Source organism: Cervus canadensis, chromosome 9 (assembly GCF_019320065.1).
Source record: "Cervus canadensis isolate Bull #8, Minnesota chromosome 9, ASM1932006v1, whole genome shotgun sequence".
In the NCBI taxonomy this organism is placed as follows: Eukaryota; Metazoa; Chordata; class Mammalia; order Artiodactyla; family Cervidae; genus Cervus; species Cervus canadensis.
In genome coordinates this window covers 45,929,582-45,953,889 of record NC_057394.1, presented here as the reverse complement: position 1 = coordinate 45,953,889, position 24,308 = coordinate 45,929,582, and the positions used below count along the sequence as shown (strand labels likewise).

The 24,308-nt window shown below is 35.2% G+C and overlaps 1 protein-coding gene across 7 annotated transcripts in view; it reads right to left on the bottom strand.

The window, feature by feature from the left end:
- The window catches only part of PCDH9 (protocadherin 9), a 1,108,845-nt gene that overhangs the window by 942,715 nt on the left and 141,822 nt on the right, over positions 1-24,308 (bottom strand). The gene's annotated exons all lie outside the window — the stretch shown is intronic.

Here is a 24,308-nt window from a genome sequence, read left to right as displayed (position 1 = left end):
AAAGATCATTAATAACATATGCATAATTTTCTAATATCCAATTCCACACTCAGAGGCAGAATACTATAACAAAAAAAGAAATAGTATGTGTGAAGGATATATAATTAGAGATTCAAACATCATTTTTCTTTTTTTTCCCCACTTTAATTATATACAAGCACAGAAATATAATTGCCTGTTTGTGTAAGATTGTATTTTTATTTGGCTTTTCCTGAGTTTGCTATTTATTTTACAAGCCCAAGATATGTTACCTCAACTGTACTTCCCTCAGTGACGGGATAGCAGTGATTCATCTGAAGAAGTTTATATATTTCCTGAATGAATTCAAAGGCCTCAGTCAAGTTCTGTCCAATACAATTTTATCCAACAATTCTTTTTGAACATATATCTTACATATGCATTATATAAGGACATGAAGATATAAGGATAAGCACATTGTATTCTGCCTTAAAGAAATACAGAGTTTTGTGAAAATTTTGTCATTTCTTTTTATAAAAAGTTATACTATGACAAATAACCAGCTTCTGAAATATAAATACTTAGTCACAGTTATAAATAAAATTCTTCTAAATATACAAAGAAAGGATCTCTTTGATCAAATAGTGGATCCTCTAGAACATGAATATTTTCCCTTACATTTACCTATATTTCAACTTTTCTTTTTTTCTTTTTTTTTAATATATCTCTCTTTAGATGTTCAGAGCTATTCCTTGGCAAAAAGTAAAGAGTTCATTTAGAGTGTCACTTTCTTTACCAGACTTGTTCTTGGAGTTTTTAGTGTACCCATAATTACAATGGGTCACAGTTCCCATAAACCAAATACATTGAATTGTCATTCCTTACATTCCTTAATTCTTTTGTGATCACTCCCCTAGACCGAGTTAAGATGATAACTTCTCTGCCAAGATCTTAGTATGGTCATTCCAAACTGACCTTTACGTCTTTGCAATTGACCATAACCTCAAACCATTAGAATGGAAGAATTAAAAAAAAAAAAAAAAAATGCACTTGCTAAATATCTGCTGAATTAATGGATTAAATGATTACTATTGAAGGCTACAATTAGAAGAAAACGTTTTAAAGCAGTCCTCAAATTTTAATATGTACTATATACTTGCAGTTCAAACCCATATTATTCAACAGCCAACTGTTACATGAATAATCTATGGAAACATGAAAATACAGATTCTGATTCATTACTTCTGGGGTGGGACCCAATCGTCTGCATTTCTAACAAGTTTCCAGGTGACTCTACTGCTTCTGGTCCCCAGACAACACTTTTACTAGGAAAAATTTAGGATATCCTGTAAAATTTCATTCGTGAGTGCATGTTTTTTTGACTGTAAAGATTTAGACTCAAAGTCTATTATAAGGCATACTACTGCATTGAAGTGAAAAATAATGATAATATTTATTTCTTTACTTAATTATTACTATGTGCTTACCACAGGGCAGGTACTTTTATAAGTTAGGAATTTATATGTTAGAAATTTATAAGTTCACTGGAAGGTGAATGAAGAATGTTGTACAACATGAAGAGGAAAATACAGCAGTGATGGAATTAACCAATAACAGCTATAAAAGTACAGGTTGTGTAAAATCACAATGAGGTTCTGGAATGAAGAAGAATTTTATTGAGAATATATTTCAGACAGCTTGAATCAATCACATTTTAGATGCTCGTTATCTCATGAATAATTTGAGATGGATACAGTTTTACAGATGAAGAAACAGACTGTCAGGCGGGTTAGGTCACTTAACCTATGTCATGTGGCTAGGAACTTACAGAACCAGTAGAGTCTAATTCTAGAAACTTCACTGAAATTATTTAACATTAGAGACTGTGTAGAACTAAAAATGTCCTATTATTTTGAGAATTTCATTGTATTTTTCCTGAATCTTGATGCTATATGTGATTGTTGTTATTCAGTCCCTACGTCGTGTCCAACTCTTTGCGACCCCATGGAATTTGGGATGCTGGGCTTCCCTGTCTTTCACTATCTCCCAGAGTTTGCTTAAATTCATGTCCACTGAATTGGTGAAGCTAAAAATCTAATCTTCTGCTGCCTTCTTTTCCTTTTGCCTTCAATTTTTCCCAGCATCAGGGTCTTTTCCAGTGAGTCAGCTCTTCACATCAGGTGGCCAAAGTATTGGTGCTTCAACTTCAGCATCAGTCCTTCCAATGAATAATTCATGGTTGATTTCCTTTAGGATTGACTGGTTTGATCTCCTTGGAGTCCAAGGGACTCTCAAGAGTCTTCTCCAGCACCACAGTTCGAAAGCATCAATTATTCGGCAGTCAGCCTTCTTTGTGGTCCAACTCTCACATCCTTACATAACTACTGGAAAAATCATATCCTTTGTCTTTCTCATTTGAATGCTTCCTAAAATGTTTCACTTATTCCTCCCCCAATAAATTTGTTAATTCATAACATGGTTGAAGTCAAGTATTAATTTAAATAAATTCTATATCCCTTTGGTGAAGTGGAATTTAAAATCACATATGTTCTTTATTTAAATGACTTAAATATTATGATGTACATAAAATTGAATTTCAAAATATAATCTATGTTTTATCTACATGAAAATCTTCATGAAAAATGCAACAGAGGAAGCTAATACAGTGTAGATTTTGCAAACTGAAATCTATACTGTCAGAACTTTAAAAAGCTAAAGTTTATGAAACTCCAACTACAAATATTATCACATTTTGTTGAATATGTGGATTGCCAAGACTTGTAGGACTTGCTGGCAATGTTATTCCCTTCCTATTATCTACAGATTTTAGCTTACATGCTAAAGAATGTGACAGTAATCACTACATTTTTTGTTTGTATTTACTTTAATTTTCATATTTTTAGCATTCTAACATAATTATTCTAACATAAACAAAAGAGTCCGAATGCAGTACTTGGATGCAGTCTCAAAAACGACAGAATGATCTCTGTTTGTTTCCAAGGCAAGCCATTCGATATCACGGTAATCCAAGTCTATGCGTGAACAGTAATGCTGAAGAAGATGAAGTTGAAGGGTTTTATGAAGACCTACAAGACCTTCTAGAACTAACACCCAAAAAAGATGTCCTTTTCATTATACAGGACTGGAATGCAAAAGGAGGAAGTCAAGAAATACCTGGAGTAACAGGCCAATTGGAGTAAAGAATGAAGCAGGACAAAGGGTAGTAGAGTTTTGCTAAGAGAACACACTGGTCATAGCAAACACCCTCTTCCAACAACACAAGAGAAGACTCTACACATGGACATCACCAGATGGTCAAAACCAAAATCACATTGATTACATTCTTTGCAGCCAAAGATGGAGAAGCTCTATAAAGTCAGCAAAAATAAGACAGGGAGTTGACTCTGGCTCAGATCACAAACTGCTTATTGCCAAATTCTGACTTTGATTGAAGAAAGTAGGGAAAACCACTAGACCATTCAGGTATAACCTAAATCAAATCCTTTATGATTATACACTGGAAATGACAAATAGATTCAAAGGATTAGATGTGATAGACAGAGTGCCTGAAGAACTATGGACATTGTATGGGATGCAGGGATCAAGACCATCCCCAAGGGGGAAAAAATATGCAAAAAGACAAAATGGTTGTCTGAGGAGGCCTTACAAACAGCTGAGAAAAAAGAAGCAAACGGCAAGGGAGAAAAGGAAAAATCTACCAATTTGAATGCAGACTTTCAAAGAATAGCAAGGAGAGATAAGAAAGCCTTCCTTATTGATCAGTGCAAAGAAATAGAGGAAAACAATAGAATGGGAAAGACTAGAGATCTCTTCAAGAAAATTAGAGATGCCAAGGGAATATTTCATGCAAAGATGGGCGCAATAAAGGACAGAAATGGTAGGGACCTAACAGAAGCAGAAGATACTAAGAAGAGGTGGCAAGAATATACAGAACTGTACAAAAAAGATCTTCACGGCCCAGATGATCACAATGGTATGATCACTCACATAGAGCCAGACATCCTGGAATGTGAAGTCAAGTGGGCCTTAGGAAGCATCACCATGAACAAAGCTAATGGCAGTGATGGAATTACAACTGAGCTATTTCAAATCCTAAAAGACGATGGTGTGAAAATTCTGCACTCAACATGCCAGAAAATTTGGAAAACTCAGCAGTGGGCACAAGACTGAAAGAGGTCAGTTTTCATTCCAATCCCAAAGAAAGGCAATGCCAAAGAATGCTTAAACTACCACATAGTTGCACTCATCTCACTCGCTAGTAAAGTAATGCTCAAAATTCCCCAAGCCAGGTTTCAACAGTAAATGAACCCTGAATTTACAGATGTTCAACCTGAATTTAGAAAAAGCAGAGGAACCAGAGATCAAATTGCCAACTTCAGCTGGATCATTGAAAAAGCAAGAGAGTTCCAGAAAAGCATATACTTCTGCTTTATTGACTACACCAAAGCCTTTGCCTGTGTAGATCACAACAAACTGTGGAAAATTCCTAAAGAGATTGGAATGCCAGACCACCTGACCTGTCTCCTGAGAAATCTGTATGCAGGTCAAGAAGAAACAGTTAGAACTGGACATGGAACAACAGACTGGATGCAAATAGGGAAATACATCAAGACTGTATATTGTCACCCTGCTTATTTAACTTATATGCAGAGGCCTGGCGTGCTGCGGTTCATGGGGTCGCAAAGAGTTGGACATGATTAAGCGACTGAACTGAACTGAATGTAATCAGATTTCAGGAACAAATGCCCTACATTTCAGTCATCTTAAAAAGTAATTTGAGAAACAGAATGACTACAGGCTCAATTTTAGACAGCAGGATTTGATTGATTTTTAATGCTACTTCTTAACTTCTGCTTCTCCAAGATAATTAATAGATACAGCAAGAATCAAAAATCAATATCTGTATCTGCTGTGTAGTTTACAAAACATACACATCAACTTATATGCCTGTCATATATCAACAGGAAGATGATATTAACATTTATTGTCTTTAAAGGTTTTGAAAACTGTGGCTTACTAGTCCAAAGGGAAATGCAATGAACTCAAGGGTTGTGAATCAATATCCCACTGTTTTTATTACACCATAGTTATCTTTTTTGCTTATTTGAAATCCTAGTTAGATCAGAAACCAAGTTACTTAAACATGATTTTTCAACTTTTATAACCAATACAATTGTGACTTCAGAATCCCTGCAAGTACACACTATATTGATGCTGTGAGATCCTTGCCATTGAAATATCACACAACCAGTCCTGTTATACCCTTAATAACTTCCCTCATTTTCATAATGAAGCTATTTATACTCATATCAAGTTTTACAAAGTGTATATAAAAGTCAATAAATTATGTAACACTATAGCATGATTCAAGCTGTGGTATGAATTTACTGTTAATATTGCCTCAGGTGTATCTTAGATAATTTATCATTGTTTCCTGACAACACTTACAGTGTCAATTCACAAGTAACTCATGAGAAATACATTAGGTAAATGTGCTTTCATTCCCAATAAAATGGCTGATATTTAAATATTTTAATATTTGCTGATGTTTATGCATTTTTATTTATAATATTGTATAATATTACAAAATATAAGTTATTTTATAGTATTTTCTTTAAATAATCTTTTAAAGGAAATATGTTTCACTTACATTTAAAATACAAAAATAACATTGAAGATTCTAGACATATGTCAAAAATAGTTCTATAGTTTTGACATTGATTTCACTTGCTGTTCTATATTGATTTGTCAGTTTTAAATAAACTTATTTTCACTATGCTCTTACCTTTAACGTAACAAAGACTCATTTGTCCCTTAGTTGGATTGCTCTTATTTTATGGATTTAAAATACCTTAATATCTACATCAAATATCTATTATATATACATATATGTGGGTATGAAATATACATGGAAAGTGATCCCAGTCTTTCACCATCAGCAGACTTTTATTTTCAGTATTTTGATTTCAATACTATGAATTAATAGTATTCAGTTTGTAGCAAAGTCAAATTCAACATCATGATTTGTTACTAATTCCCTCCTTAAACCTGTACCAAATTGTAAAGAAAATGACTCAATAACGATGTACCTAGATGTATGTAGAGCTATTAGAATCCAGACAAAGACGTAAGAGAAAAAGGCAAAAATGAGATTTTTAAGGGCCCATGAGTTTCAAACTAACTGTCATAACTCTTTCACCATGGTTTATGCCCTTGACTGAGGAGACAGTTTCAAAGCCTAATGCCATTCTGCCTTTCTTGATGGGAGCATACCTTGTTTGCTAAAGTTGTCATCTCAACAGCCCTAAACCACATGATTTCTCCCCTATGTTATTTCATTTTATTTTCCATAAAAAGCACAGTAAGAAATATCCAAGGAGCCAGAGCTTTTACTCTTCAACTGTAATGTTCAGTTTTATAACATCATTAGGCTTCTTACAGAAAAATAATCATGTGGGCTATGTGAATCCATTTCTCATGCTGACTTCAAAATTTCTAAGGCCCAACCAGCCATCAGATTCACTTACTAACTGGAATTTAAGCTATTAAGTGATGCTGACTACTATGGCACTAGGTAAAGAAAAACGTCTATAGCAACTTCAAAACTAAGTAATTACACAGTATTGGTATTACGTTAGTCAGATCTGAGCTAAGAATGATTTGATCCCAAAAAGAGAAGCATTACCATTTGAAACCCAAAGGAATTAGCTATAACGGAAGTTTAATTTTATTACCTAATTAAAAATAAATGTTGATTCATTTAAATTGTCTACAAAAGCAAAAGTGTCATCTATAATCTCAGGGTTCTGAACTAAACAAAAACACCTGGGAATCAGTTCAGTTCAGTCACTCAGTTGTGTCTGACTCTTTGTGAACCCATGGACTGCAGCAAGCCAGGCTTCCCTGTGCATCACCAACTCCTGGAGCTTGGTACAACTTATGTCCACTGAGTCGGTGATGCCATCCAAGCATCATATCTTCTGTCATCCCCTTCTCCTGCCTTCAATCTTTCCCAGCATTAGGGTCTTTTCCAAGGAGTCAGTTCTTCGCATCAGGTGACCAAAGTATTGGAGTTTCAGTTTCAGCATCTGTCCTTCCAATGAATATTCAGGGTTGATTTCCTTTAGGATTGACTGATTTGATCTCCTTACAGTACAAGGTACTCTCAAGAGTCTTCTCCAAAACCACAGTTCAAAAGTATCAGTTCTTTGGCGTTCAGCGTTCAGACTCTGACATCCATACACGAATATTGGAAAAACCACAGCTCTGACTAGATGATCCTTTGTACACGAATATTGGAAAAACCACAGCTTTGACTAGATGATCCTTTGTTGTCAAAGTAATGTCTCTGCTTTTCAGTATGCTGTCTAGGTTGGTCATAGCTTTTCTTCCAAGGAGCAAGTGTCTTTTAATTTCATGTCTGCTGTCACCATCGACAGTGATTTTGGAGCCCCCCAAAATAAAGTCTCTCACTCTTTCCATTGTTTCCCCAAGTATTTGCCATGAAGTGATGGGACTGGATGCCATGATCTCAGTTTTCTGAATGTTGAGTTTTAAGCCAGCTTTTTCACTCTCTTCTTTCACTTTCATTAAAAGGCTCTTTAGTTCACTTTCTACCATAAGGGTGATGCCATCTGCATATCTGAGGTCATTGATATTTCTCCCAGCAATCTGGATTCCAGCTTGTGCTTCATCCAGCCCAGCGTTTCTCATGATGTACTCTGCATATAAGTTAAATAAGAGGGTGACAATATACAGCCTTGACGTACTTCTTTCCCGATTTGGAACCACTCTGTTATTCCATGACCAGTTCTAACTGTTGCTTCTTGATCTGCATACAGATTTCTCAGGAGGCAGGTCAGGTGGTCTGGTATTCCCATCTCTTTAAGAATTTTCCACAGTTTCTTGTGATCCACACAGATGCTTTGGTGTAGTCAATAAAGCAGAAAAAAAGATGTTTTTTTCTGGAACTCTCTTGCTTTTTCAATGATCCAGCAGATGTTTGCAATTTGATCTCTGGTTCCTCTGCTTTTCTAAATCCAGCTTGAACTTCTGGAAGTTCACAGTTCACATAATGTTGAAGCCTGACTTGGAGAATTTTGAGCATTACTTTACTAGCGTGTGAGATGAGTGCAATTGTGCAATAGTTTGAGCATTCCTTGGCATTGCCTATCTTTGGGATTGGAATGGAAACTAATCTTTTCCATTCCTGTGGCCACTGTTGAGTTTTCCAAATTTGCTGGCATATTGAGTGTAGCACTTTCACAGCATCATCTTTTAGGATTTGAAATAGCTCAGCTGGAATTCCCTCACCTCCACTAGCTTTGTTCGTAGTGATGCTTCCTAAGGCCCACTTGACTTTGCATTCCAGGATGGGAATATTGGATATCAAATAAAAATATGCTAATAATTTTTCTGGTAATTAGCATATCCTGCTTCTTTTTCTCATTAGACCAATTTGGTGTTGTTCAGTTGCTAAGTTGTCTCTGACTGTTTGGGATCCCATTAGCTGCACCCTGCCAGGTTTCCCAGTCCTTCAGTATTGCCCAGCATTTGCTCAAACTCATGTCCACAGAGTCAGTGATGCCATCCGACCATCTCATTCTGTATCACCCCCTTTTCCTCCTGGTCTCAATCTTTCCCAGAGTCAGAGTCTTTTCTGGTGAGCTGACTTTCGCATCAGGTAGCCAAAGTATTGGAGCTTCAGCCTCTGCATCAGTCCTTCCAATGAATATTCAGGGTTGATTTCCTTTAGGATTGACTGGTTTAATCTCCTTGCTGTCCAAGGGACTCTCAAGAATCTTTTCCAGCACCACAATTTGAAAGCATCAATTCTTTGGCGCTCAGCCTTCTTTATGGTCCAACTCTCACATCCTTACATGACTACTGGAAAAACCAGAGCTTTGACTATATGGACCTTTGTCAGTAAAGTGATGTGTCTGCTTTTTAATATGCTGTCTAATTTTGTCACAGCTTTTCTTCCAAGGAGCAAGTGTCTTTTAGTTTCATGGCTGCAGTCACCATCCATAGTGATTTTGGAGCCCAAGAAAATATAGATTGTCACTGTTTCCACTTTTTATCCATCTATTTGCTATGAAGTGATAGGACCAGATGCCATGACCTTCATAATGTTGAGTTTTAAGCCAGGTTTTTCACTCTCCTCTTTTCCTTCATCAAGAGGCCCTTTAGTTCCTCTTCACTTTCTTCCATTAGACCAATGCACTTACTTAAGCACTGCAGATTTCTCAGAAATTCTAGTCCCTGCAGTCAAGACCTGCCTGTGGGCTGGCCACAGTTATAGACAAGGGGTCCAAATAAATGGGGCTGCCAGTCTACTATCTAGTTCCAATATTATTTATGCAACTTATGTTAGTAAGTTTACTTTCTGACTTTAGACTGGAAGATGAGGTGTGAGAAAATACACAACATATGAAAGGGTATTTAGTGAGAAACAGAAAATGGAAAAAGAATTTTCTTAAATACTTCCATTCCATGGATTCCTATTGACTACAAAAATAATTTGCTTATACAATTGAAAATATTTATACACCACTAATCTACACCTGTGATATTAAGCATAAGAAACCCACTGCCAAGCAAGGTCTCAACTGCTACTAGGTATTCAAGAGCAGAATAGTACATTCATAAGTAATAACTGTAGCAATCATGGGTTTATTCAAATGATGGACTAGTGAGAACACTTGGTAAAAGGTATTTCAGTGATTGTACTATTTATGTCTCATATTTCAATTTCAACATTCCTGTAACCTAAAATTTTTACCCCCAAACTCTTCTTGTTGATGTTATCATTTCTACCTCTAGGCTAGAATTAGCTTAATATAATCTCAGTAGTTTTGTTAACAAAGCTATAGCCGTGGTTTAATAAGATAAAGGAGAATGAAGACATTTATAGAAGGCATTCAGTTTGTTCTATGCTAGAGATATTTGGTAGTATTTAACTCTGATTCCTATTCTTTAAAAAACCTGTGTTTCTTTATACACATGATGGAAACAAGATTAAGTAACTTTCCTAATGTGACAGAGGTGACATAAGAATTGTAAGATACAAACCCTTATCCAGTGTTGCTGCGTTGCTCTACCAAAAAAGACCTCAGACATTCTTACCTTATTTTTTGTTGTTGTTTCTACATTTTGCCTGCATAAACACACTTAATAAAACAGGACTGAATCTTTTCCTCTCTCTCTAATATATATAATGTCAAGCCAGTTCTTTGCACCATGAATCTTGTCTATCCAATTTCCAAATCTTACAAATGTTCTGAATTCCATTCTTGAGGATGTCTAACCCTCAGGGTGCCTTATCACTTTTGCTACCCAGCCTGGAATCTGGCCAAAATCACAAAACTAAAATCAGAAAACAATAATATTTTAAGAACTGAAAAGGAACCGTTAGTTGAAAATCAAGTTGTCTCCCTCAGCTGATGGGAAAACTGAAAAATTTGGCTTTCCTTATGACATATATATTTTGATTTAAAGGCTTGAGGTTTTTTGTTTTTTTTTTTTTTCCAAAAGACAAATATTCTTTCAAATTGTTTTGTTCATTTTTACCACCTTCACTGAAGCATGAATAGCACAGAAGTAGGCATTAGTCTTTGGCTTGTGTGTGATTCAATCGAGTGTTACTTGCATTCCAATTACCCAGACAGCATGGAATAGAGCTGTGTGCAAAAAGTTTCTCAGAGTTTCCTAAAAAACTGTATATGGTGATATAAAATTCACTTGAATGTACATGAACTATTCCAGTTTGCAATTGGACTTGAAGGATTTATTGGTTATTATTTCAAAGTTGTGGATTATTTAAAATCATTGCCAAATTCAGAAAAGATATTCAGTGTTATATTTTAAAAAGGCAATATATTTAAGATCCTCAGGATCAGTTCATATGTACATGTGTGGTAAGTGATACAGTAGAAAAAACAATGTTAGATTACGTAGCCTATAACCTCTTTCAATGCAAAAGAGAGGATGCATATTTTCCCAGGATAAAGCACTACCAAATTAATCATCAGAGCAGTATATTTTACTGAATTCTCCCTCTGCCATGCATAGATGTGTGACTTCAGAGGCGTTGATTGCTTTCTGCTCTTCAGTTCACTTTAATGGGCTCCTTGTTGTGAAGATTAAATGAGATAATGTACACAAGTAGCTATCATGGTACTTGTCACCTATTAAATCTTTGTCAAAAATAAATGATTAGGTCTTTTCCCAGGCTAAATGAATCTAAAATAACGTCTCAGACAATACCTTATTTATCATGAACTGTTGGGTTTGTTATGTAAAACCTGGTCCAAATAGCTGCAGTTTGAATCTTTATACAAAAAGCCACAATCAGATAGAAGTTAAATACCTCTCACTAAAAGGCAAATCTAATTTCTCCATTTCTCCATTCCTTGAACCAGAGCTCAAGCTGTAGTTATTCATGATCTATAAGGAATAAAAATACTAACTTTTTAAATTTTGTGCGCTATATTGGTAAAGAGAAACACATAATAGTCAATGTTTTCTTTTTACCAAAAAATAGTTAATATATTATAAAGAACAAAATTGTCATAAGTACTGCAACAGATTTTAATCTATCTTGGGGAAAAAATAAACTTAATATATGTATAGGGTAGTCATTAATAAAGAAGCAATGCAACTGCTTGGGGGGAGCATTTTCTATATTGCATTTTTCTTATCAACTCACAGTATTGCTGTCACTATTTTAACTAGATTATCATACAGAAACACAACAAAGCCACAAACCATAAAATTCTACCAAATTATTTGAAAAACATCCCATTTATTAGACTCAGAAGAATTTCAGAATTTATTTTAAAATATTCATTTTATTTAAATTCTATCTCTTTAGAATATATTCTCATCATTCCAATTAAGAGATGGAAAAACTGAATTTATTTTTCTGTAGATAATTTTTCCCTAGATGGATATAGTTCTCAGCAATACCACACGAATCTTCAACACCTCAAGGGACAGGATCCTGATTAATTACAATAGGTTGGCTAAAAGGCAACTTTTAGATGTTTCTCTTTAACCACTCTTACCAGAGGTTCTTTTTTATATTACTGGCTAAAGATCAAAAGAGTATGTAATAGAGCAACCATATTTGAGATCACAGTGGTATAGATTTTGAGTTACTGCTCTATTTATCCATCTCTGTTTTCCTTCCCTTTTAATAGTAAATGTAAAAAACCTATAAAGCTCTAGTGTGGGATGGTGGTAGTGAGGGAGACTGTGCTTATGAGACCAGTGTGTATATTAGAATTCTTGGTACTTTCTGTGCAGTTTTGCTGTGAACCTAAAACTGTTCTAAAAACTAAAGTCTATTTTTTAAAACTATTCAAACTTAAGATGAGGAGATAATTTTTCAGTACTTTCATCATCAAATGTATGACTGGCATCATTGTTAAAATATTCTAAGAATTTTATAATTGGAATATTTTCAATATATAAATGTGGGTTTAATAAAATATTATCCTATTAATTTCTCTTTTTAGTTCACTTTATTTAGTTTTAAGAATTTTACCGGCATTATAAAATAAATGATAATTACCTTAGGGACCAAATTGAAAATAAACTACCAAATGCAAGGCACAGGAATATTTTTAAATGAAAAAATACTTTTTTTTTTTTAAGCTGTTTACTTTTAGAAAAAAAGAGATTCGTTATGGTTAAGATAGTAATTGAGCCTTTAGGACAAGGGTAATGCTAAAAGTTTCTAAAATCTACCATTAAGTGAACTTTCTGCTCTCATGACCATTTGGCCTATAGTTATTCTTTTTAGTAAAATAAAAAAGTAATTTAATTTTAATTTTAACCTCCTGGAACCCCTAGAAAGCAAATTTTTAAGGTAAAAGTCACCTATAAATTCTTGATATAAAGAAAAACTATACACCTGGAACTGATAGAAATGACGAGCACAACCAATAAGTACCTAAGCAGCTTACTGTTGCAGGGAGATATTATCAGATAAGGGCCTCAGAGTACTATATAAATGTGAAAGTGCTTTTTAACTAAATAATCCCAAAAACATCCTTGTGATGTTTATAAGTATTTTCCACATTTATGAATAAATATATTTTAAAAATATTTGCAGAAGGTAAAGTATCTCTTCCTTCAGAAGCCAGTCTTGAAGATTTGGTCACACACACACACACACACACATCCAACAATCACATAATTTCTGATCCTTAAGCATATCAGTGAAACACTATAAATAGTAACATCACCAAGATTAAAAACAAATACAAGTAGCAGAAACAACAAAAACAAAAGATAAAGGAGGAACAGATGACTGTAAAAAAAACAAATTAAATAAGCTATAAAATAGTATGCAATGCACAAATATTAACTTGAGAATGTCAGAGTACTTATCTCTGAATCATGATATTCTGTGAGCATTCACATCTATTAAGTAATGGGGCTTACTTTGAAGCATTGCCCAATTCTGTAAATCTATACATCTAGGATTAAATAATACAATGTGAAAAAATGTTTAAATGCTTAGAGAAAATGCCTCCTAAAATTAAGTAAAATTTTTGAAAATCAGGATTTTATTGCACTAAAGATGGTCTTTCCCTAAGTCTCCTAAATGAAGTATCATTTTTTACTTCTTCTTATTATAAACAGTGTATTTTATTGTCCAAAATTACTTTTAAATTATTTATCAAAATTCTGTTTCCAGTTACAGTTATTTAACCAAAATTTTCTTTAGGCTTTATAGTTTGTATAGCTACCTCATGCCAAAAGTGCTAGCAAAAAAAAAAAAAAATTAATTAGAATAATATAAAAAAAGAAGAGTTTGAGATAGAAAAAAAAATTGTATTTCCACAACCTACTCTTACTTGATGAAGCAGATTTGTTATTGTTACGTGATGGGAATGATGGTTAAAATATCTTTGTTAGGAAATATGGATAAAGAGGCCTACATATTGCATTAAAAGCAAATAAACCAGTATAAGTAAGAAAGTAAAAAAGACAAATATAAACAAGAGAACTGACTCCTGACTAGAAGTGAATTGTGGTGAATTGACTAGTTGGTACAGTTGTTTCTAGAAGGAAGATAGGTATTTAAGAAATCCCAAAGCATTTGCCCTAAATAAATGTCAGGCAATTCATCGTAAAGACTGATTGCAAGTTGTACCCTCTGAATGTAAAATTTTACACCCAAAACTGTGGATTCAATTGTCATTTCTCTCGCTTTAATCAATCTAGTCATCTAGGCAACAGCAGGGCTTCTCTCATAGCTCAGTTGGTAAAGAATCTGCCTGCAATGCAAGACACCCAGTTCAATTCCTGGGTCAGTAAGATCCCCTGGGGAAGGAAATGGCAACCCACTCCAGTATTCTTTCCTGGAGAATCCCACAGACAGAAGAGCCATCCATGGGGTCGCAAGAGTCTGACGCAACTTAGCGACTAAAGTGAGAGAGAGAGAGAGGAGGAGAGAGAGAGAGAGGCAACAACAAAGTCACCATGGGATAGAATCAATTTATGTAAACTAGAGAATGCTGTCAATACTGTGGTGGCCATTAGTCAGACTTTTTAGAGCATTGGCTTGCTGCCTCAGCTTTCCTGTTTTGGGTCACAGGAAGGATTAATGGAGAACTCATTCAATATGTTTGGCTTGACAGATCTAAATGGCCATATTTTCTATACCCTTTTATAAATACTACAAGTCTAATAAATAAAGTAGCCCACATGGAACCATCAATTGAAGTCAAAAGTCAGTGAGGTTTTGAAAATCTGTCATTAAATTTGAAAAACTTCAAATAAATGAGGTAAATATCAATGAATTGCAATTCATTTATTCATTTAATCATAAATACTTAATTTAAGGGAGTGTACTATAGTCAGTAAATTTGACATTTGATCCAGAATATTCTAACTGAAATAATGGAAAGAAATAACTTTTTCTAAATATTCAGAAATGAATTTATGTTTTCAAACACAATTCATCTGACTAGACTGCACTGTGGGAAGAGTGCCCTCATTTACAATGCATTAGATAAAACAGAGGCTTTCAGGTGAAAGGCCCCATGGAGAACACAACAGGACTAAGTAGAATTTGATATGAGGGGTTGACACTACAGGCTGGATAACATTCACGCTTGTAGCTGCAAAGGGACAGTGAGTGAGGTGTCTCTAAGGATAATAACTTAGAAATACCTTTCAACCCTTCATCTAACTTCCTCCTCTGGCACAGGTTAAAAGTGAGCTTGACACCTTGTTCTATTGCCTGCACTTACCCTCAGGTAATAATAGAGACAATGAAATATAATAATGGGTCCCTGTGCTCCATGGCACTGTATAACATCTATTCCACATCTCTAGGAGTTCAAACACACTCTTCCTAGTGATTTTAAATCATTGAACTACATTTAAAAGAAAATAAAAGAAAACATTAGAGTAGATGTGTCACTAAGTCTCTGGCTTTTGCCCCTGCCTCTGAAGCAGTTGACATCTTCGTTAGTGCCTGTCGCACAGTCCGTATGGAACTGGGCAGGGCTTCAGGCATGACTGCATTTTGGGTCAGACAACTCATGACATATTAATTAATTAAATTATAACCCATGGGCTTCTTTCAACCCTCATTATACTATTGATTAAGAACTAATGGTACATTCTTTTAGTAAAAATATAATGAGCTAATTTACTGAGTGCTCATTAGGTACCAGGGATTATTTAGATTTTACTTGAAGTGCAGTATTTTACTTGAACACAGACACACACACACTATATATATATAAAGCACAGCTAACTGACACTTAGCAAATGTTTATATCTTGAATCACAAAAAGTTGATTAAAGTGGAATGCGAGGAATTTTCCTATCTTGAACTACACGTGTGTAATTAAGAGATACTCTTAATGTAAGAATTAGTACTAAGAAACTGCAAAATTGTAGAAATAAGTGCCAAAAAGTAATCAGTGAAGTTATCTTACCACAGCTTTATCAAAAATTCTTTCAGAAAGACTCTTTTAACAGTTCCATTCTTCCTCACAGATTTTTCACAGCCTGATTTTTCTCTCACTCACTTCTCATCTTCTAATATCAGCACATACTTTGAGAATTTATATTTCCTTGGTGGCTTAAAAATTGCTCTAAACTGTTCATTCCTTCTCATCTTCTTTAGTTACTTTGGTCTGCTCACAGGATATTTATGGGAAAAGGTCTCTAAAGAAGTAGAACAATGAGAAGTACAGAAAGAGAGCTAAGAGAAAAAAACATTGGGAAAGAAATGTAATCACACAAAAATGGGTGCATTTCTCTAGAGCGCGAAGTGCCTCCGGAATGGAATCTGTGATTTACTCCTGAAGAGAGTCAGTGGAGGCCTAAGCACGTCCATCAGACTGGAAAAGCACCATTCCCAGCAGAAGCCAAGAACCGCTGACAGCGTGTTATCCTCTCAGCTCCCCAGAGCAAGGCTCTCCCTCACCCTCAGCCCCACTGCTGCCACCCAGCCCTGGAGATTGCTCGTGTAAACAGAAGAGCAAACACCAACTCCTGCCTTTCATCCATGATTCCAGAAAGATTGGCTTCCCTGATAGTTCAGTTGGTAAAGAATCCACCTGCAATGCAGGAGATCCCGGTTCAATTCCTGGGTTGGAAAGATGCTCTGGAGAAGGGAAAGGCTACCCACTCCATTATTCTGGCCTAGAGAATTCCATGGACTGCATAGTCCATGGGGTCGCAAAGAGTCGGATACGACTGAGCAACTTTCACTTTCCGGAAAGATTACAAGCAGGACCATGTTATTCAAAAACTGTAATTGTGGCATGTACTGCCACACAATCATCATTCTCTGAATCAGTTTCTGTACAATGGGAAAAAAGAAGGAAGTCATGTGCCTGCTAAGTCGCCTCAGTCCTGTCCGACTCTTTGCGACCTCGGGGACCATAACCTGCCAGGCTTCTCTGTCCATAGGATTCTCCAGGCAAGAATACTGGAGTGGGTTGCCATGCTTTTCTCACAGGGCATCTGGGACCCAGTGATCATACTCCTGTCTGTTACATCTCATGCATTGGCAGGCGGGTTCTTTACTACTAGCGCCACCTGAGAAGCTCTAAGGAAGTATACTTTATGTGACAATAGTAAATAATCTGGGATTCTACATTTCATCTTTCCTTCTGAGATACAATGTAATAGTAATTTCTTTTTTAAAATAGGATTTCTTAATTTGAAAAGAAGGTTGCCTGTGAAGTAGGAAATTGTGAAGTTTTTCTCACTCATTCAGCATCCTCTGAATATATATATATATATATATATATATATATATATATATATATATATATATACACACATTTATAAACCCACACTTATGTATATATGTATGTTATATATAGTATATATGTACAAATGTGTATATAATGTATATATACTAATATTATATATTATTAATATATATTTTATATAGTACACATAGATATACACCTATCTGCTCAGTTCAGTTCAGTTCAGTTGCTCAGTCATGTCCGACTTCTTGTGACCCCATGGACTGCAGTACGCCAGGATTCCTGTCCATCACTAACTCTCCGAGCTTGCTCAAACTCATGTCCATCGAGTTGGTGATGCCATCCAACCATCTCATCCTCTGTCATCCCCTTTTTCTCCTGCCTTCAATCTTTCCCAGCATCAGGGGCTTTTCAAATGAGTCATTTCTTCACATCAGGTGGCCAAAGAATTGGAGTTTCAGCTTCAGCATCTGTCCTTCCAATGAATATTCAGGACTGATTTCCTTTAGGATGGACTGATTGGATCTCCTTGCAGTCCAAGGGACTCTCAAGAGTCTTCTCCAACACCACAATTCAAAAGTATCAGGTGCTCAGCTTTCTTTACAGTCCGACTCTCAGACATCCATACATGACTACTGGAAAAACCATAACTTTGACTAGATGGACCTTTGTTGGTAAAGTAATGTCTCTGCTTTTTAGTATGCTGTCTAGGTTGGTCATAACTTTCCTTCCAGAGAGTAAGCGTCTTTTAATTTCATGGCTGCAGTCACCATCTGCAGTGATTTTGGAGCCCAAGAAAATGAAGTCTTTCACTGTTTCCATTGTTTCCCCATGTATTTATTTGCCATGAAGTGATGGGACCAGATGCCATGATCTTCATTAAGTGTATTCATAGAAATGAAATTGTAAGCCAGTATAGAGTTAATATAACTCTAAAATGTGGTAAGAATTTTTTATTGTTGTTATTGTGCAATACTAGGTAATATTTTTGTGTATCACTCAATGAGCATTTTCACTCCAGAATGAATAATCTATTGATTTTTAACTCTAGGTTTATGTTATAATGTCTTCAGTTATGACAAAGTTTTGTCTCAGGGTAAACATCAATGAAGGGGAAAAAAAAAAGAGTTGCAAAAAGAATAAAAAGAAACAGTGGATAGCCAACACTGTTAAAAAGAACACCAATGCTGTTACTGAATAGAATGGAGTGCTTCAGTGGAATAGCAATGCTGATAAATAATTGAAAACTTCTAAGTCTCCACCATGGCTCCACCCCAATACTCAGTCTTTATAAGAATGTTTCTTTCTATGTAGTCATATTACTTATGTCACTTTCTATAAGCCTTCTCTTTCATAACAAGAGAGATAGGTCTTTTTTCAAAAGTCATTCTCCTATATTAAAAAGTCAAAACACGCAAGTGTTCTAGAACTTCAGCTAAAATGCATAAAACATGAAGACTGTCAGGGACTTCGAATAGTGCAGCAGTGAAACTGCTAGATTACACCTCAGGACCTCTGATTTTTAGCAGCTGCAAACCAAAGTAGTTATAGACTTTGTACACAGGTGGGCAATGTCTCTTTTCTTACTTTATTTGGATTTTGTTAAACCTAGGGTCTTCTGAGTCTCAGTGATCTCATCTTTAAAGTAGACAAACTACACCCATAACTCAGCTTATTCTGAACATGGAATTATGTACAAATATAAAACATTAACTTTCAAAAATAATAGTGTTGTTGAATAAAAACACTAAGACACATCTAGCACAGATATTAGATGTGCTCTAACATCTGTATTTTTACATATAAAATAACAAAATCAAAAGTTCTAAAAGATGAAAGTAGTCACTTTCAAATAGAATAGAAATTATTCTGACCACCCAAATTAGCACATTTATTTATTCTTCATATCCCTCAAAGTAAACAAAAGTCACAGTCAAGCTTTTATTTATTTATTGCTTTCTCCCTGGGAGTGAAGACTCTAAATTCAATCTAAAACATTAAACAGTGAAGAATAATAGATATTCCTGGAAAGAGAAATAGTGATTAGATCTGAATTATTGAATACAAAACAAAATATAAATTCACTGTACTACTGAAAGAATAATTAGCAGAGTGAAAGTAATAAGGCAAAAATAATAAAAACAGAGATTTGTATATATATGAACTTAGTTTATAATTAAATTAATAATAAAACCATTAGCTTATTAAATAGTACCTAGACAATGGTTAAATTTTCTTGAAAGACAATAATGCTATGTTTCCCTCTCTCATCATATGAAACAGCAGTGTCCTAGTCTGTAGAGTAGGACAAGAATACTTTAGTAGCTATTCGAATATAAAGGAAAAACTATAGGTCAATATTTACCTAAAATATTTTATAAGCATAATGGTAAAGAAAATATCTATAAAAGAAAAAGACATAGCTCCACTACACAAATATTTTTAAATGTTTATGAAATATAGCAAAATTTAAATAAAATATTTGGAGAAAGGTCACAATATATGACAAAATGTTATTTATACATATAATAAGTTGGGATCATTAAAATTAATAAAAATACATTAATAATACTATAAAAATAAAGTCCATGATAAAATAGTCATAAATTTAAAATGTCAGATGCCGCCACATGTATGAGTAGGGTTGGGGAAATGGGCATGTCACATTTACTTTTTCAGAGGCTAAATCAGTATGACTTCTCTGCAGGCGAAGTTGTTGGTAAAAAATTGAAAAGTTTTAAAAGTTTTATTTTGTAATTCAGTAATTCCACTTTCAAGAATTTATTTACAAGCTACTATTAGAGATGCCCACAAAAGGTGTCTATTATATATTAATAATATTGTGTATCATCCCAAATATCACCACGTGACAACTTAAAGATGCAGCATTCAGATTTTAAATCTCTAAATTCAACAATTTCAAATGTGCTTACTATAGCAGCAATTAATACTAATTAATTGTACATGTAAGATTTAATACTAATTAAATCAAGTGTATCTCTGCTACTTGAACAAATCTTCAAGTGGCAGAAGAGCAAGTGTTTTTTTCTCCCCCTTTTCTATATTTTCCTAATCCTATACAATAAAACTTTATAAGTTATACAGTCAAGAAAAGTATTGCAGATTATGATGAAACAGAAATGATGGGTGATAGACAAGAACCAGGATCATTTTTTGCCCTCAAAGAAATCCGTAAGGGAGCTGTGGATTGCACAGGGACTTAAATGCCTGACTAAGGAATTTCTGTCATTGAATAGGCAGTGGGGGGCCACTGAAGTTCTTTGAGTAGGGAATTCACACAGTCAATTTAATGGTTATGTGCAGGGCTAAGTGAACCACTTTGAATCTAGTTGCAAAGAAGCCAGTTGAGATCAAATTACAGTAGTTATAGTGTTGCTGGATTTTAGAGGTCTTAATGTAACATCAGACACTTTAAGAAAATCAAACACACTTCACTAATACATAGTTTTCAAGTGAAATATTCAAAGTAAGGCCTTACTGTCAACCACCATAAGATGCAGCAACATTTTAAGCTTTGTGTTCCCTTCAACATTATGTCTTGAAAACAATGGCATCAAGTCCATGTGATTCTTATGAAGAAGATATCATAAGGACCTCATCTGAAATCTGAGTCCTGAAGTTTTAAACATAACATATTGAGTTTAAGGTCTTCCCCAGTGGCTCAGCTGTAAAGAATCCACCTGCAATGCGGGAGTCGCAGGAGACACAGGTTCAATCCCTGGGTCAGAAAGATCCGCTAGAGGAGAGCGTGGCAACCCACTCCAGTATTCTTCCTTGGAGAATCCCATGGACAGAAGATCCTGTGGGCTACAGTCCACACGGTCGCAAAGAGTCAGACATGACTGAAGACATTTAGCAAGCACGCAGGCATGCACTGAGTTTAAGCTAGATTTCAAGGCCAGGATAAAAGAAATGATTATCTCCGTTACTTCTAACTAGGCTGTCCCTGGATTGAACTGCCAGAAACTCAAATATTTCAGAGTTCTATGGCAAAATAATAGTTTCACATGGCATCTTAAAAGGACTCTTAGGTACTTAGGACATTGTCAGCCTAGCTATTTCAATGATAGGGGTTGTTATGCCATTTTTCCTATGCCCCCCTCTTTGGAGTTATCGTTCTTCCTCATTATGCTATAGGATTCAAACTGATTGCAAATCTGCTTAGCATGCTTAGCATTACAAATGATCCCTTTGGATTACTCAACATACAAATTGTATCAGGTTATACAATGCAATGATTTGAGATTTGGGGGTAATACTCTTTCTAAAAGAGTATCCGTAATTTCATTTTTCAATCAATAGCTTCACTGAACTGAAATCTCCTCTACTCTAGAATGTTTCTTTGAAATCTCCTTCACAAGATTATCTTATTGTTGAACTCAAATCCTTTGTCATCACTCACACTGTTTTGCCTATAGTCACAGTTACGCTGCTAACACTGTTTTAATTGAAACCTCCTAGCCTTGGAGTTCTTATTTCATTCATTCAGTATCTTCTGTCTCTCTCTCTCTTTTTTTTTTTTTTTAGTTAATTAATTCATTTTAATTGGAGGCTAATTACTTTACAGTATTGTAGTGGTTTTTGCCATACATTGACATGAATCAGCTATGGGTGTACATGTGTCCTTCATCCTGAAATCCCTCCCACCTCCCTCCCCATCCCATCCCTCAGGGTTGTCCCAGTGTACCGACTTTGAGTGCTCTGTTTCATGCATTGAACTTGGACTGGTGATCTATTTCAGATATGGTAATCTACATGTTTCAATGCTATTCTCTCAAATTATCCCACCCTCGCCTTTTCCCACAGAGTCCAAAAGTCTGTTCTTTATATCTCCATCTCTTGCTGTCTCACATATAGGGTCATTGTTACTATCTTTCTAAATTCCATATATATGTGCTAATATACTGTATTGGTATTTTACTTTCTGACTTATTTCACTCTGTATAATAGGCTTCAGTTTCATCCACCTCATTAGAACTGATTCAAATATGTTCTTTTTAATAGTTGAGTAATATTTCTGCTTTATTGACTATGCCAAAACCTTTGACTGTGTGGATCACAATAAAATATGGAAAATTCTGAAAGAGACAGGCATACTAGACTACCTGATCTTCCTCTTGAGAAACCTGTATGCAGGTCAGGAAGCAACAGTTAGAACTGGACATGGAATAACAGACTGGTTCCAAATAGGAAAAGGAGTATGTCAAGGCTGTATATTGTCACCCTGCTTATTTAACTTATATGCAGAGTACACCATGAGAAACGCTGGGCTGGAAGAAGCACGAGCTGGAATCAAGATTGCTGTGAGAAATATCAATAACCTCAGATATGCAGATGACACCACCCTTATGGCAGAAAGTGAAGAAGAACTAAAGAGCCTTTTCATGAAAGTGAAAGAGGAGAGTGAAAAAGTTGGCTTAAAGATCAACATTCAGAAAACTAAGATCATGGCATCTGGTCCCAAGAATTCATGGCAAATAGATGGCGGAACAGTGGAAACAATGGCTGACTTTATTTTTCTGGGCTCCAAAATCAGTGCAGATGGTGATTGCAGCCATGAAATTAAAAGACGCTTACTCCTTGGAAGGAAAGTTATGACCAACCTAGACAGCATATTAAAAAGCAGAGATATTACTTTGCCAACAAAGGTCCATCTAGTCAAGGCTACGGTTTTTCCAGTGGTCATGTATGGATATAAGAGTTGGACTATAAAGAAAGCTGAGTGCCGAACAATTGATGCTTTTGAACTGTGGTGTTGGAGAAGACTCTTGAGAGTCCCTTGGACTGCAAGGACATCCAACCAGTCCATCCTAAAGGAGATCAGTCCTGGGTGTTCATTTGAAGGACTGATGCTGAAGCTGAAACTCCAATACTTTGGCCTCCTGATGTGAAGAGCTGACTCATTTGAAAAGCCCCTGATGCTGGGAAAGATTGAGGGGAGGAGGAGAAGGGACGACAGAGGATGAGATGGCTGGATGGCATCACCGACTTGATGGACATGAGTTTGGGTAAACTCTGGGAGTTGGTGATGGACAGGGAGGCCTGGTGTACTGCAGTTCATGGGGTCGCAAAGAGTCGGACACGACTGAGTGACTAAACTGAACTGAATATTCCATTGTGTATGTGTACCACAGCTTTCTTATCCATTTCTCTGCCAATGTACATCTAGGTTGCTTCCATGTCCTAGCTATTGTAAACGGTGCTGCCATGAACATTGGGTACATGCATTTCTTTCAATTCTGGTTTCCTCGGTGTGTATGCCCAGCAGTGGGATTGTCTCTTTTCTAATAGATTACAAACTGATGTGGAAAGATCATGGGAAATTGCCTACAGTTTTTGGCAAAAGTACAAAAATATAAAGTATTGTACTATTTTTTTGTAAGAAAAAAAAAAAACAAGTAAAATGGAAAATCTTTCTTCATCTGTCAGTAATCAGGTAAATTAAAATAATGCAATTGGACAAAGAAAACCTAAACTTTAGAAATAAAAACATAAGAAGTAAAACACTTTATTTTAGACCATAAAAGACCATATTCTTGGACTATAGGTATTGAGGATTGCATTCTAGATTACCATAAAAAGAATGGGTCACTGACAGGAAAATCCTGAAACAAATAATTCTAACTGCAAATTTTCTGTGTACTCAGATAAACTGATCACATGAATTAACTATTACAAAACTTGCCTATCTTTAAGATAAATTTTTATTAAAACTTGGAAGGAAGATACTATAATCATTCAGAAAATTTTCCAGATTAAAAGTAGCCTCCTTAGAAGATATGTATGAAGAGGAAAGATGCAGCATCATTTAAGGGATGAAATACATTTTCTGTCTTTGTTTTATTTTTCTCTTATTTAAATAAGCAGTTTTTCATTTTCTTCTCTGCCATTACATTTATACATATCTGAAGAATAGTATTTATTAAGTTCTAAAGCTTATATCTTTGCATTTGCTTGAATGTACAATATACTAATAGCCCAATCAGATATATAATATTGAATTATATGCATCATTAAAATTAATAATCTCATCTATAAATAGCAGTATAGGGCAAA